Raw genomic sequence first — 14,213 nt, 5'->3', positions numbered from 1 at the left:
ATCTACTACAACTTACTCCTGTGAATGGACAACCAGTGTTTAAAACACTGGTACAGGAAGATACCAGAAAGTCTTTGGGGAGTATTGGAAATGTTAACATTTGGTCATATTTTCAATACAAGGAACTTATTACAAATATGTGTCAGGCAAATGATGCAGATTATGGAAAAATTCTTCAAGATATAATGATTGGAAAACTGACAGAACATGGCAAACAAGCTTTACAGAGACGCTTACTTCCCAATTTGTTTCGAAATGAAAATATTTTTCCTGAGAAAATATATATGGAAATTTCAGAAAACAACTCTGTAATCTGTTTAATGCCAACACTACGTGAATGTTCTATATTCAATGAAGAAATGTTAAAATTGGAAAATGAAGAAATTAAAAAATTGGAAGGTATTGATAAAATAGAACATGAAAGCATCACTATTATTTTGACTGAAAGTTGAAGAGGAAATTGGATCCTTTAGAGAAATCGATAAGTAAAACTGCTGGGTTAGAAAAAAATCTATATGTATGTAAAAACTTTAGGATAATTTTACGCCGTAATTTGAATGTGGAAAAAGGTTTAATAAATGGAGCAATTGGTAAAATTGTTGATTTTGTTAATTATGTAAATAGTGATGGAATCGATTTTTTGAAAATTAAATTTGATGAAATTGCTGAAGTACAACAACTTAGTTATTGTGCAGCACGTTTTTTGCTTGTAAAAGATTTGTATGAACGCAGAAAACAGTTTCCAATTTGTTTGGCATATGCAGTGACCATTCATAAATCTCAAGGTTTAAGTGTAAATAGTGCTTTAGTTAATATTGGATGTACCGTGTTTAAAGAGGGTATGGCATATGTTGCTTTGTCCCGAGTGAGAACTTTATCTGGATTGTATTTGATTGATTTTGATGAGACAAAGGTTAGTGCAGATGTAAATTGTGTGAAAGAGTAAAATAGATTAAGAGGAGAATATACACCTAATTTAGATCAATATCCAGTGTTTGAAAAGCTTGTAGTAGGTAGAAAAAGATTTGAGAATATCTGTAATGAAACTGTAGAGAAAGGGAAAGAAAACAGATGAATTTGCACCTGCAAGCAAAAAGAAAAAGGATAGTGTTGAAGAAAATGTTGGATATCAGTTTGAAAATAGTTGTGGTGTCAACTGCTATGCTAATGTAGTTGTTAATTTAGGTTTTCTTCTTCAAAGTTTGCAACAGCAATTTGCTGAAAATCGGGAGAAAAGATTCTCTTCATTGTTGTATTCTGTTTATGAGAAATGTAGTAGTGATAGAACTAAAATACAAAGTGTTTCTGATATTCGAAATGTTTTGGACATATGTTCTGGTTCTACTCAATTTACACAAAATATACACCAAGATTGTCAGGAATTTTTAATGTTTATGCGTGATGTATTGGAAGCTGAAGGTATAGATATTGAAACCCTTTTTGGCCTTTCTTATCAACGGGAACATGAGTGTCAAAATTGTTTGTTTACATGTACCACTAACATAGACACTGAAAGATTTATATATTTGACTTTACCAGACTGTGAATCAGTGTCCTTTAATAATTTAGTTAGGGGAGCTATTCAAAACATGGAGTGTAAGCAATGTAAGTCAGAAATGTTATCCACATTATTTATACAAAGCTATGGACAGTAGGTAATTTTAATGCTGCAACGTTGTAGAGCTGATGGAAGAAAATTGGAGACTTTAATTAAAAAAAAGCTACTCAAGTATCAATATCAGGAAGAACTTTTGTAGCTGTTGCAATTATTTTTTATGATGGACCTTGTACAACATCTGGACACTACACTGTTTTTTAAGATATCTGAAAGGTTGGATACAGTGTAGTGTAGTGGCCAGTGTAGTTTGTTCCTCACCCGACATCACTTATAAGATAGGTGGAGTTTTTGATGTGGCCGCAAAAATAACTCTCTAGTATCTCGATCAAATTTATTGATGATTGATTTGTACCTTGACTCATTAACACATGGTTCATGGATCTTATATATTTGATACCAATAGTGCACTGTTCACTGTTGGGTGTATTACGATGTAAAGTTATCTGTTTTGAAGCATCAGACCACGTGACCCGTACTGGCCCTATCATAATGCCGCTTCTAACATCCAATGACATTTGATGTTGTATATAAGACACTATCTGGTGTCTACACGAACACCTGAGGAATACAGAACCCCCGTAACGCTGTCGTAATAGGAGCAGGGAGGCCGACTCTATATGACGAGGTAAGGCGGACTTCGAAAATTAGTTTCGTTTACCGTTTTCTCAATCTTTTGGCACGACTATAACGTGTAACGAAGTTTGTCTAGATTAAGTCATCAGTAGTCTAGATCCTAAGATGGTCCTTGTAATTTAGGTACAAACCTGCGATTGTGATACTACCACAAGTCACTTGCATGAAAGCATGTCTAGCTGGTAACGATATGGATTAAGCACATAAACATGGGTTACCCAACTTACCGATAGATTCACGAGTTTTTTATATATATACATAACAAACTAGAATAATGGTTTCGTCACCCCTTGCATGCACAATATGAGTGAATAAAAAGGGAAATAATGCCAACCCAATTCCGTTTTCTTATCTTACAGTGGAAGGACAACCCCCAGACTAGCACAACCGATATGAAAAGCCAATTAAAAAGGCCATGACTATATCGATTTGCCATTAATTAAAGTTTGGTAAGTGGAATCTTCAGTTGCTTTAGAGTGAAGAGAATTAACAATCTCCAAGACAATAGGGTAAATACTCCATTTATTTGGCCTTCCCTTCAGCAATTCGCTAGTAATCTCACGAGCGGTCATCCGTGGCTCCTATTACAAAAGCGTGATCACGAATATAACCACGCGAAGGTACCTTACTATATAATTTTTTTAAAGACGATTTGGAGAGAAGGTTAAATAGTTATTAATGCAAGGCACCTTCTGTTTCAGACTCGTCTATATTGTAATAAGACTGGAGTCTGTATTACCCTGATCATTCAACGGGCTTCTTTGCTTCCTTTATTCAATTAACTCCGATGTATTGAGAAACCTCAGGTAATAAGCTTTTGGGAGCTCGACTTTATTTCCAGAGTAGGTTCCCATAAAGACTACAATATAACGTCAAAGTCATAAAATCTTTATTGTTATCCAGTACGCAATTTCTTAGTTTTTTTCGACAATACCAACAAAGTAACCTACCAAGAAGATGTTTCCATTGTAAAATCAACATGCCGCAAGACTAGATCGTAAAACGTAGAATGGGTCTTGAGTTTGAGTGATCCAGTAGTTAATAGCGATTAAAATAATATCTAGAGTACCAGAGAATGTTTATGTGCAAAAATTTTATTATTTATATGAAATAGTAATTATGCGTTTCTTTATAGAACTGGTCCTGAGGAAGGTTTTTAATTGACATTTCCAACCGAAACGCTGCGTCGACCCCTGTTCTGATGAACATTTTAACTATCGCCGTATATGGTTTTTTTACGATGTTGTTTTAACTTTTCATAAATGTATTTATTTTGCCAGTCTGTGCGAATATTAATGTAAGGTAACATTGTTGAATAAATACATGTCTGCACCCAAAAAAAAAATCTTAACATTTTCTTCTCTGTTTACTAATTCTTATAAATATGCATTTCTTATAATGTTAGTGTGATTTCTTGTCGTATATAAGTTGCATCTATACTTTTATGTTTTCTTTAAATTTGGAGGTTTTTGCCTATTGTGAGATTGGTATTGTTGCAAAAAACAGGGCACCTTTGTGCATTTGAGATCACTCTGTGACTCCTTTAGGGAATTCGGCGTTTTCTCCTGGATACATTGTAATGACACTGAATTAGTTATTAAGCAACGTTTGCCTAAAGAGTTAACAAATTCTTACCTAATATTTCTAATGCCTACATTTTAAGAGCTAAATTTTGGCCTTTCATGATTACTGCTGTTAAGGTACATTCATTTGATGTTGTAGAGTATTTTCTAAGGGAGGGTGAGGAATTCGAAGGACATTCCTCATGTTGATGTTGAAGCAGTGTATCTGTATGAGGTCATGGATGATGGGGCTGCAGTAGGGGATATTGAAGATCAGTCAGTTGGAAGTGTTTTGGATTTTTAATAGTCGTTGTTGGTGTTTGCTTGAAATTCCTGTGTAGAGTGTTTCAAGTGTGTAGTCTGTTGTTAATGAGGGACTGTGTCACTGTTCTTCTTCTCTTGGTTAGATTATATTTATAAATGTTGCAGAGCATGTCTAGAGTGTTATAGCAATATCAGGAGATGCTGTAGACTTGCCTTCACATGCAGAGCGAGGAGTAAAGGATAAATCATAAGTTGTGTACCTGGTTAGTAGGTGTTTGTACTGTTTACAGTGTAGTTGGCCAGCAGAAGTTATCTGAAGGCGAATAGGTGGGTTTGAGGATGAGTATCTTCATGTTGTGCAAGTTCAGATTTACAGAGCTGCTCCTTATTCACGTGGTGACATCTTTAAATATGTTGTGGAGGTTGTTTGTTATGTTATGTGGTTCCTTGGTGAGGAACAGGATGAGCTGGGTATCGTCAACGTAAGAGATGATGTTGTGGTTGAGATGGCGAGCCACTTGTGTAAGGGTGGCTATGAAGATGTTGAATAGCGTTGGGTTGACGGATCAGCACTGGTGGATGGTGCAAATGATATCAATGGTTTTGGATCAGAATACTGGAAGGCAAATGTTCTGAGTTGATTGATTGATAACAAAGTTTATTTAGACAATAGTCTATAAACCATACATAGAACAATGGATCACACATAGTGATAAAATATTTAAAACCATGATTCATTTTACACATTTAAACACTTTTAAAACCATAAGCGTGAAACATTTAAAACCGCAATTCATTTTAAACAATTATAACAAGATCCATACGCATAAAATTGGGATACTCTGTGATTTTTAAACTCTCCCATTCTCCTTTGTTGGTTCCATTACATATTCCATTGTCGCTTTCAGAAATTTCCCCAACGCAATTGTAATATCCAGAAATGACATTTCTGTATGGAGGTCGATAGCATCAGTCCGTGAGGTCACCTCATATTTAAAAAAAAATTGGCCGTAAAAAAGTTTTCCGAATTGCTAAAATACAAGTACAATCAAACAGTATATGTAAAATATCATTTCTTACTCCTAGACCACATTTACAAGTACCGTCCGGATGGATCAGGGCCACTCTTATTTTTCTTTCAATCTTCCATGGATTTAGGCCCACCCGAACCTTCAAGATTTCATGTCTTAGCCATCTACTAGGCAGTAAATCCAGGTATGGGAACCGGACCTCCTTTTCCCATTCATTTTTTATCCAAATCACCGATTTTTTTAGCCTCAGATAGTCCATGTTTTTTGATCAGAGTATGCACGCCCTAAACCCACCTCCGTTCTAATTGCTTGAATCAAGGAGCTATTTGGTAAGGACAACAGCATTTTCCCAATTTTACCTTCTTCCCGGTCCCACCCTCTTTTCCCACTCAGGAAAAGCACCTCAGCTCCATAAAGCACTTGTGGGGGGATCATAGCTTAAAAGCCTTCAATAGCGGTCTGTGTGACATATCGCCATAATCTTTATTGAATTTTTTCAGACCACAGACCGAAGAGTAAGCCTTTGCCGTCTGTGCCTCCAAGTGGGTGTTCCACTTTAATGCGCTATTAAACCAGAGGCCTAAATATTTATATTCACATACTACGTCTAATTTATCCTATCCTAAAAAACAGTTAAAATTGTTTACCCTCTTTCCAAAACATAGGATCTTTGTTTTTTCCATATTCACTGTTAGGAGCTTTTTATCACAGTACTTTTTGAACACGTTTAGTTTCCTTTGGAGGCCCATTTCAGTTTGATCCAAGATCACAAGGTCTTCGACGTATAAGAGACAAGACACTATATTATTATTCATTCGCGGGCTCGCACTTTTTTCAACTTCCAAGGTCGCTGGAAGGTCTGCCAAGAAGATTGAGAAAAGCAAGGGGCCAAAACGCACCTTGTCTCAAACCATTCTTTACTGGAATTTTATGGGTTAGAGAGCCCTTTATATCTCTAATGACCTGGGCCCACTTACCACTATGTAATTCTTTTTAGATGTTCAATATACCCTGTGGCATTCCATAGTTTCCCAGTACTTCCCAAAGGTTATTTCGGTCTACTGTGTCAAACGCCGCTCGGAAATCGACCAAACAGCAAAATTATTTGCCATTTTGTTCCATCGATTTCCTGGCCAGGGCCTACAGTGCAAAACAATGATCTATCGTGGAGTGGCCTTCTTTGAAGCTCCCTTGTTCAACCGGAATGATAGATCTATGTTGCACCCAAGCTTTTAGTTTACTAAGAATCAATTTAGAGACATTTTTTTCTCCTATATCCAATAGGTTGATTAGCCTATAATTCTTCGGGGCATATACATCCCCTTTCTTGTGTAGCGGTCTTATTATGGCTCCCTTCCAGTTTGGGGGCATAATCCCTTGGTCTAAAATTAAGGCAAACATTTTTGCGTAGAATTCCGCTCACCAAGTCTGATTTGAATTTAATATCAGGGCTGGTAGATTATCTGGGCCTGCAGCTCTAGTTAAGTTCAGTGTCTTTATTGTTCTAAGGACATTTATTGTTAAATATTCTTGTTTTAGATCCTCTATTAGGCCTCGCCAGTCCCCAGATGCCTCATTTCCAGTCCCACTCCTTGGGGCATATAATTGCTGTATATACTCTGTCCACGCCCCCTCTTCCACTACGCAAATCATCGGAGCAACTGAAGGTCCCGTTGCTGACTGGATTAGCTTCCAGAACTGCCGTGTATTTTTGGCTTCGATTGCTTCCAATAATTTGCCCCAACACATTTCTTTATAGGTCCTTTTAGCATTACGGATTAGGGTGATATATTCCTTCTTTATTTTTATTAGGTGTTCTGCCCTGGTTTGCACAAATTTTTTCCGTAGGCTACGTTCTTCTCGCCTAACTTCCCTTTTCTTCAGTAGGCATTCCTGATTAAACCAAGATTCTCGCTTTGCTTGTGACCTTCCATTGTTCTTATTGGCGCTTACATCATACCTTAATTCTGCGCTTATGCTTTCCACTACTTGAGTTATTTTCTCAACATACCAAGGTAAATTTTGGCCACACAAGTGACCTAATTGCACCTTTTGTTGCAGACTAGTTAACCTCTCGATATATTTTTCAGTTAACCGAGTGGGTATCTGCTTTGGATAATCCATCTCTTGGGGGATAACTATATCACATGCTAAATGTTTGGCGATTACAAGCTCTAGTTTTAACATTTTATGATCACTACATTCCGCGGGGACAATCCTGAAATCTTTTATCAACTCAAAATTCCAAGCCAACATAAAAATATAATCTATCGGGCAAATTTGCGTCCCATAGTTAAAAGTTTTCTTTGCGGGACAATCCTGATTTATTCTCTCATTTAGACAAAATAGACTTTTTGTCGCTAAGAAGTTGCCCAGGTTGGCCGCATCAGTTGTTATTTTAGTTTCCAGAAATTCTGCTTTTTTCACTTCACAGGACTCTAGAATTTCAATATACAACTGATCAGTCAGTTTTGGGTTTAATTTGTGATTAAAATCTCCCAGTAACAACATCAAATCATTTCCACACTTATCACACAGTGTATCCATGTCGTTCTTAAAATATAACAATTCATCCACATATTCCTTCCTAGAGCTCCACTGCATATACACATTTAGGATCAGCATACTTTCATATCTTTTATCAGCAAATGATGTTTGTATTCTACAAGCCAAAAGCCACTTAGACGTCACGGGTATCTGGAAAACCGTAGTTAATAAACATGTTGAAATCAAGGTCAGCAAGCCACCGACAGGGCGGCCAGAAGTAGATTTTTCTGCTGGGCGGTAAATTTGTTTAAACCCTTCCACTACTGGGGGTTCTCCACAGAGCCAGGTCTCTTGTATACAAATGATTTCACACTTTTTTGCGAGATCTTTCAGAGTTTCCTGTTTTACTTGGGTACCCATCCTATTTAAATTCCAAGAGACCATATATGTGCTCCGTGGTTGCCCCTTACCTATTCTACATCGCTTAGGGGATCATTTATTATTGATTCTTCCCTATAGCTTTGTGAGGGGCCTGCCGGGCTTTCAATATTACTCCAGTTTTTCCAGGACTCTACTAGGTCCGAATTATTTATCACTATATTGATGTTTTCCCGCCCTTGTTCCATTTCTCTTCCTGGTAGCTTCACTTGTCTCTTACCTAGCCCTGCATGGTACTTTAAAAAAGATCTCTGCTGGGGCACCATCAGACCTTGTACTAGCTCTTCTTTAGGCACTAGTCTAATCCCCTCTTTTTGGATCTCCTGCTCTGCATTTATTATTGCCGTTAGGGCCAGAGCAGAACAGAATTGTACCTTAGTAACCTCCTTACCATCACCATTTACATGAAATCCCACCTGTTTCAAGTCTTCTGTACCTATGATTTTTAGGTTTGGGCAATGTGCAAATATGTTAAGAAGGAGGGACCTATTTAAATAAGGACTCTTTTTTGCTTTTTTTCCACCCCTTCCCAATTTTACTCGTTCGAAATAGAGTGACTTATTCCCTTTATCCATCTCTTCTCCAGAGTTACCCTCTCCCTGATGTAGTTCTGTGTTAGTTCTGCAACCCTCCTCCAGGCTACTTTCCCAGTATACCTTCTTTTTAGCTGGGACCTTCCGGGCAGGTGCACTCACTTGCTCAAGGGCCACCTGTCTCATATTTTTTGTCACCTTTGCCTGGTGGGTTTGCTTCTCTCAGCTGCTTTTGTCTTTCACTAGGCTCCCGCCCCAATTCACTGGTCTTGTTCTCATTAAACTGGATTCTCTCGCCATTTTATGGGGCTGGGGCTTGGGATCATGCACTACTGCTTCTGTTAACTCATGCCTTTCTTCATAATTTGTTGTCACTCTTTTGCTTGTCTTTGCTTTCACACCCCTTCTTGCCACTCTTACTCTTTTTGGTAAGCCATAATTCCTAAATTCAGATCTTCTTTTTACCAGCATTGGCCATCTTGACACATACACTTGTTTTTCACCGGGGTGGGCTATATCGGCTTGACTTGCTGATGGGGGTTTAGTAATTGCACCTTCCTCTTCCCCTTCCCTCCCTTGACTCGTAGCCACCGAATCTACGACGGGTCTTAACATTGAGGGCATTTGCTCCCTCCCTCAGTTTTAGACAGGTGCATTTTTTGACTTTTCAGAATGTCATGGTTTAACATTGTTACTTCTAACAATCCTTGTAACGATTTTTGCACCATTAACATCAGTTCCAGGATTGAAGATGCTGGAGTTTCAGACGACTCCAAATCTGTCTCAAAGTGCTGGTTTTCCCCATTTGTGTCGCCATTTTTATCCAGGCCCACAAGGTCATTGCTTCATGTTAATGCCAACTTTTCTGATCCATCAAGACTTCCGCCTAGGTTTGGGGTTCTTTCATCACTGTGCCTTGAGCTCAGACTAACTACCTCCTCCGGCGTCTGTCGTATCAGTCTCGGGGAGGAGGAAAGTCGTGGTGACATTATTGTCCCATTTTGGCCTAGCAGGGACTGTACCGATTGGTCGACCAAGTCTATGGAGTCTGCCAAGCAGTCATCAAAAATCAAAGACGTGCCCCCTTTCCATGGATCCTCCTACTCTTCGGTATCCATGGCTTTAGCCGGTGAAAAAAACATTTTAAAGTGCTTACCCACGAATTCTTTGATTGTATGGGTCGCTACACTCCCCTTACTTCCTCCCTGTTGGGCTTCTTTGGGGGTTTTCTCTTTACTCTTTTGAGAACGTTTGGTTTTTCCTTGACCCCTGGTGATGTCAGGCTCTCTTGGTCATCTTGTCTATTGTCGCTGTTGGGCTTTGCTTTCCTTATTAATCCTAAAGTGCTTTTATTTTTCCGTGGGGCCATTTTAGTCCTTAAACGCTTTCCCTCACGTGCTTCAATTTAAAAACCGTTTAATTTAATTAAACTTAAATATTAGTACAAAATTTACTTCCACTTACCTCTGTTGTGCCTTGCACTTACGCTTGTGCCCCGTGACCTTCTCCACTTTTCCTTAAAAAGTTGTTTGTCCTGGATTGGGTAGATTATTCTGCCAATTAGTCCAAGTTTTCTACCTCCACACCCTCAATTTTTAACTCACATGAGGGTTTTTTGGGGATTACCAAGGATGTAGCCAGAAAGGATTCCTCCTTTACAGTTTTAGCCCAGGAGACTACTCCCTTAACCTCCTCTTATCCCGCCACAGCTTCCACCGGCTTCCTCTAGCCCCTCTCTACCTTCAACGACACAGTTAGCACTCAGGTGGGGAGGGGGGGAGATGTTTTCCAACTTGCCCACTCTGGGCTGTGGCTGGTTTTATAATTATTTATTTGGGGCTTTTCTTAGCTTTCTTAGCTTTACCAGGACTGGTGCTCGCACTCCTGGCAACCCGACTTTAGCCCAGGACTCCAGGATCTATTACTCCGAGGGCGAGGACGCTGCCTGGACACACGGGTCCCACAGGCGCCGGTCACCTCGCTCCTCGCTCCTCTCAGTCCTTGCTGCTTCTTTAGGGGTTGATTTTCTACCAGCGTTCAAACTCACATTGAGTTTTGCGAGTTTTGCGACGGCCCGCCGCTCGGCTCCAGCAGCCGGTTTCACCTCTTTCGCGCTCCTCGCGCACTGGCTCTCACGTCACGTATCATGTCGGGGTCACGGGCTCACGAGTCTCAGTGGCAGTACGGCAACAACAGAGTAATCATGGCAGTTATCCAGATCAAAGATGTTCTGAGTTACTTTTGATCATCTTTCAAAGTAAGAATTACAGACATTTTATTTGGCCATGAGGAAAGGTTTGTGAAACCTTTAACTACTTTTTTTCAAATGTAATCATAGAATGAAAGTAATGATGGTGTTTTGTTATTTCTCGATTGTTTGACATACCTCAAAGTTACGTAAAAAATTGGTCTTAGAAAAAAACATTTATGATATATTTTATTTCTATTTTGGAAATATTTATTGAGATTGTTGTTTGTTTGTTTTTAAGATAATCTTTGTGATTGTTTGTTTTTTTGCCCGCTGTTATGTGATGAGTACTATTAAACTCACTGTTTGTAGTGAAATTCAATATATTCTGAGAACAGCAAAAAAGGCAAATTAAATGCTTTAGAAATGATTTTGTGTTGTATAAGATAAATTGTAATTGTATTTTTTTGTCTTCTACAGATGGTAAATTTGCATTAATTATTATTTTTTTTATTTATTATTTTGAAGGTAAGTATAACTAACTATGAAAATTGATCGATGGGATGTACTTCTACAAAAGTGAAGTAACACGACGTCTATGGTGTACAAGAGTTTGTACAGATGGTTTGTATCGTTCAAACACATTTGAAGAAATTTAAAAAACATATATAGTGTACTTGTCTTCTTTGTATTTAACTACAGCACATCAACTGCTTTGGAATTGGTAAGCTGAATAGACATTTTTTACTTTTTTTAGTACTGCATTTTATTATAATAGCTTTAGTTTATTTCTAAAATGATAAACAATGATTGGTTTAAAAATGTAAGGACATTTTATAAGTACAAATTCTTATAAACAAATGTAATTGATATCATCATATAAAGTAGTTGTGAAAGGTTTCTGCATAATAGTTTTTAAAGGGCAAAATAGTTGATAAAGCTAGTTTTGTATTATCTATTAGACAAAATGTTAAAATGAAGTGTTTATATTTTCCTGCAAGGTACAGCAACATAATAACATTTATTATGGATCAACTTGAGAAGAACATTGAAGACACTTTTAAAATTTCAAACATTCTGATAGAGGACTTAATTGTACCTTTTGTGGACAGTAGCAATGCAGAACAACCTATTGGTGCAGAAGATATAACCTGCGATTTTTTTGATGAAAGTTTGGACAATGACTTCATTGAAGCATTAGATGATATTGACTGTAATGTCACAAGTTTGGAAATTGATGAAGAAGCAAATGAAATTCCTGATGAAATCATGCTAGATGTTCTAATACATTATGAAATGGTACAAGAAGAAATGTATGATAAAAAATGTAAAATGGCTTGAGAGAGTCTTCTTGTACAATTGTAATCTCTGAGCTACTAGCGAAGTTATTACGGTATAAACTGAGTCTTACAGCATGGAGTGCTTCAAACTTGTGTTTTATAGTTTTTATTTCCAGGTGTATATCCTTTGACTTATTTCAAAATCTCTGTGATTGCTGATTTCATATTGTACAGAGCTATTCAACAGAATGTCTTTTTGTATGCACTGTGGTAAAAATGAAGCTATTTAAAATTCAGTAGACATTCTCTTTGCAGTACTTTAATCATTCAGTCAGTACCCAAGTAGTCATGCAGTGACCCGGGCCTTAACACATAGATTGGTACAAACTCCTCTCCAATATGCATGCAGTCCTCTAACAACCTACACACTTGTCTTTCACACTTTCAATTCCCCAGTCAGTATCCAAACACTCCAGCAAACCACCTGTCACTCCTCTTGCACTCCTTTAGTGACCCATTCAGCACCATGTACTAATCCATTCACTGCGCCAAAACCCAACCACTTATAAATTCACCCAGGTACTCTCCTTGCAGTACTCTAATCAATCAGTCAGTACCCAAGTACTCATGCAATGACCCAGGCCTTTGTATATGGACAGCTTCAAATCTCTATCCACTACACATGCAGTCCTCTAACCACCTACACAGTTGTCTTTCACATCTTCAACTCCCCAGTCAGTCATCATACACTCCAGGAAACACCCTGTGACTCCCCTTGTACTTCTCTAGTAACCAATTCTACCTGCACCATGTACTATACTAATCCATTCACTGTTCCAAAACCCAACCACTTATAAATTCACCCAGGCACTATCCTTGCAGTACTCTAATCATTCAGTCAGTACCCAAGTACTCATGCAGTGACCCAGGTCTTAGCAAATAGATTGCTTCAAATCCCTATTCATTATACATGCAGTCCTCTAACCACCTACACACTTTTCTTTAACATCTTCAAATCTCCAGTCAGTATCCATACACTACAGCAAATACCCTGTCACTACCCTTGCACTCCTCTAGTGACCCATTCAGCCCCATGTACTAATCCATTCAATGCGCCACAACCCAACCACTTATAAATTCACCCAGGCACTCTCCTTGCAGTACTCTAATAATTCAGTCAGTACCCAAGTACTCATGCAGTAACCCAGGCCTGAGCACATTGACTGCTTCAAACCCCTATCCACTACGCATACAGTCCTCTAACCACCTACACACGTGTATGTCACACCTTCAATTCCCCAGTCAGCATCCAATCTCAATACCCTTCTCGCTCCCAAAAGGCTTTGTTTTTTTTGTTAGAACATTCTGTCCTTTAGTGACAGAATGTTCTAATAGCCTTGTAAGCCCTTCGTAGATGGGTATACCACTATTAAAGTCTCTCTCCCTTGTTAAAGGCCCTCACCTTCGGCTCATGGCCTACAACGGTGAAGAGAGCCTTTAATAGCTGGTATAGTCCTCTACGGTGGGCTATAAGGTTATATTCTAAAAGTGAAGCTGCTATACATTCTACCAGATAGTTTCCTTGCAGGTTTATAATCATTGAGGCAGTACCAACGTACTTATGAGGTAAAGTGGACTTAGGACATGGACTGTTTCAAACCCTTTTAGGCAGTCTCCTTGCAGAATTGTAATCATTCACGGCCACATTTATGAGTTTTCTTGTGCCATTAGAACGTCACTTTTTGTGATGTTGTGTGGCACAGCTGTCAGCATAATATTTTTAAGGTAGCTCTGTGGCACTTTTTTTGGTGTACTGTTGCCTGATAAATATGAAACCCTTTAATACAGTGTTATGCGTTAAAGGGGTGTGCAATGGTTGTTGGTGGGGGTGTTTCTAGCAATAACATTGGCCTTTTTACGCTGTTCTACATTTAGAGTTCAGAAAAGTTTGGGCTCTATGCTTATAATGCTGTTTCAAACAGGTGCAGGGTTTTGACGCAGTATAAGCCGAAAAGTGACAGAATGAAACATTATAAATTTCACTTAGTCACTTTTAGGAGACGTTCCAGCACCAAAACATTCCCCATGTATACAAGAAAGCCTCCTTTTGGCGTACGGCTTTACAATATGACGCACTTTCCAAGTACGTCAGATTGTAAATAGCATATATCATTGTGCA

This window comes from Lissotriton helveticus, chromosome 6 (assembly GCF_964261635.1).
Source record: "Lissotriton helveticus chromosome 6, aLisHel1.1, whole genome shotgun sequence".
NCBI lineage: Eukaryota > Metazoa > Chordata > Amphibia > Caudata > Salamandridae > Lissotriton > Lissotriton helveticus.
This window is presented reverse-complemented; position numbering follows the sequence as displayed.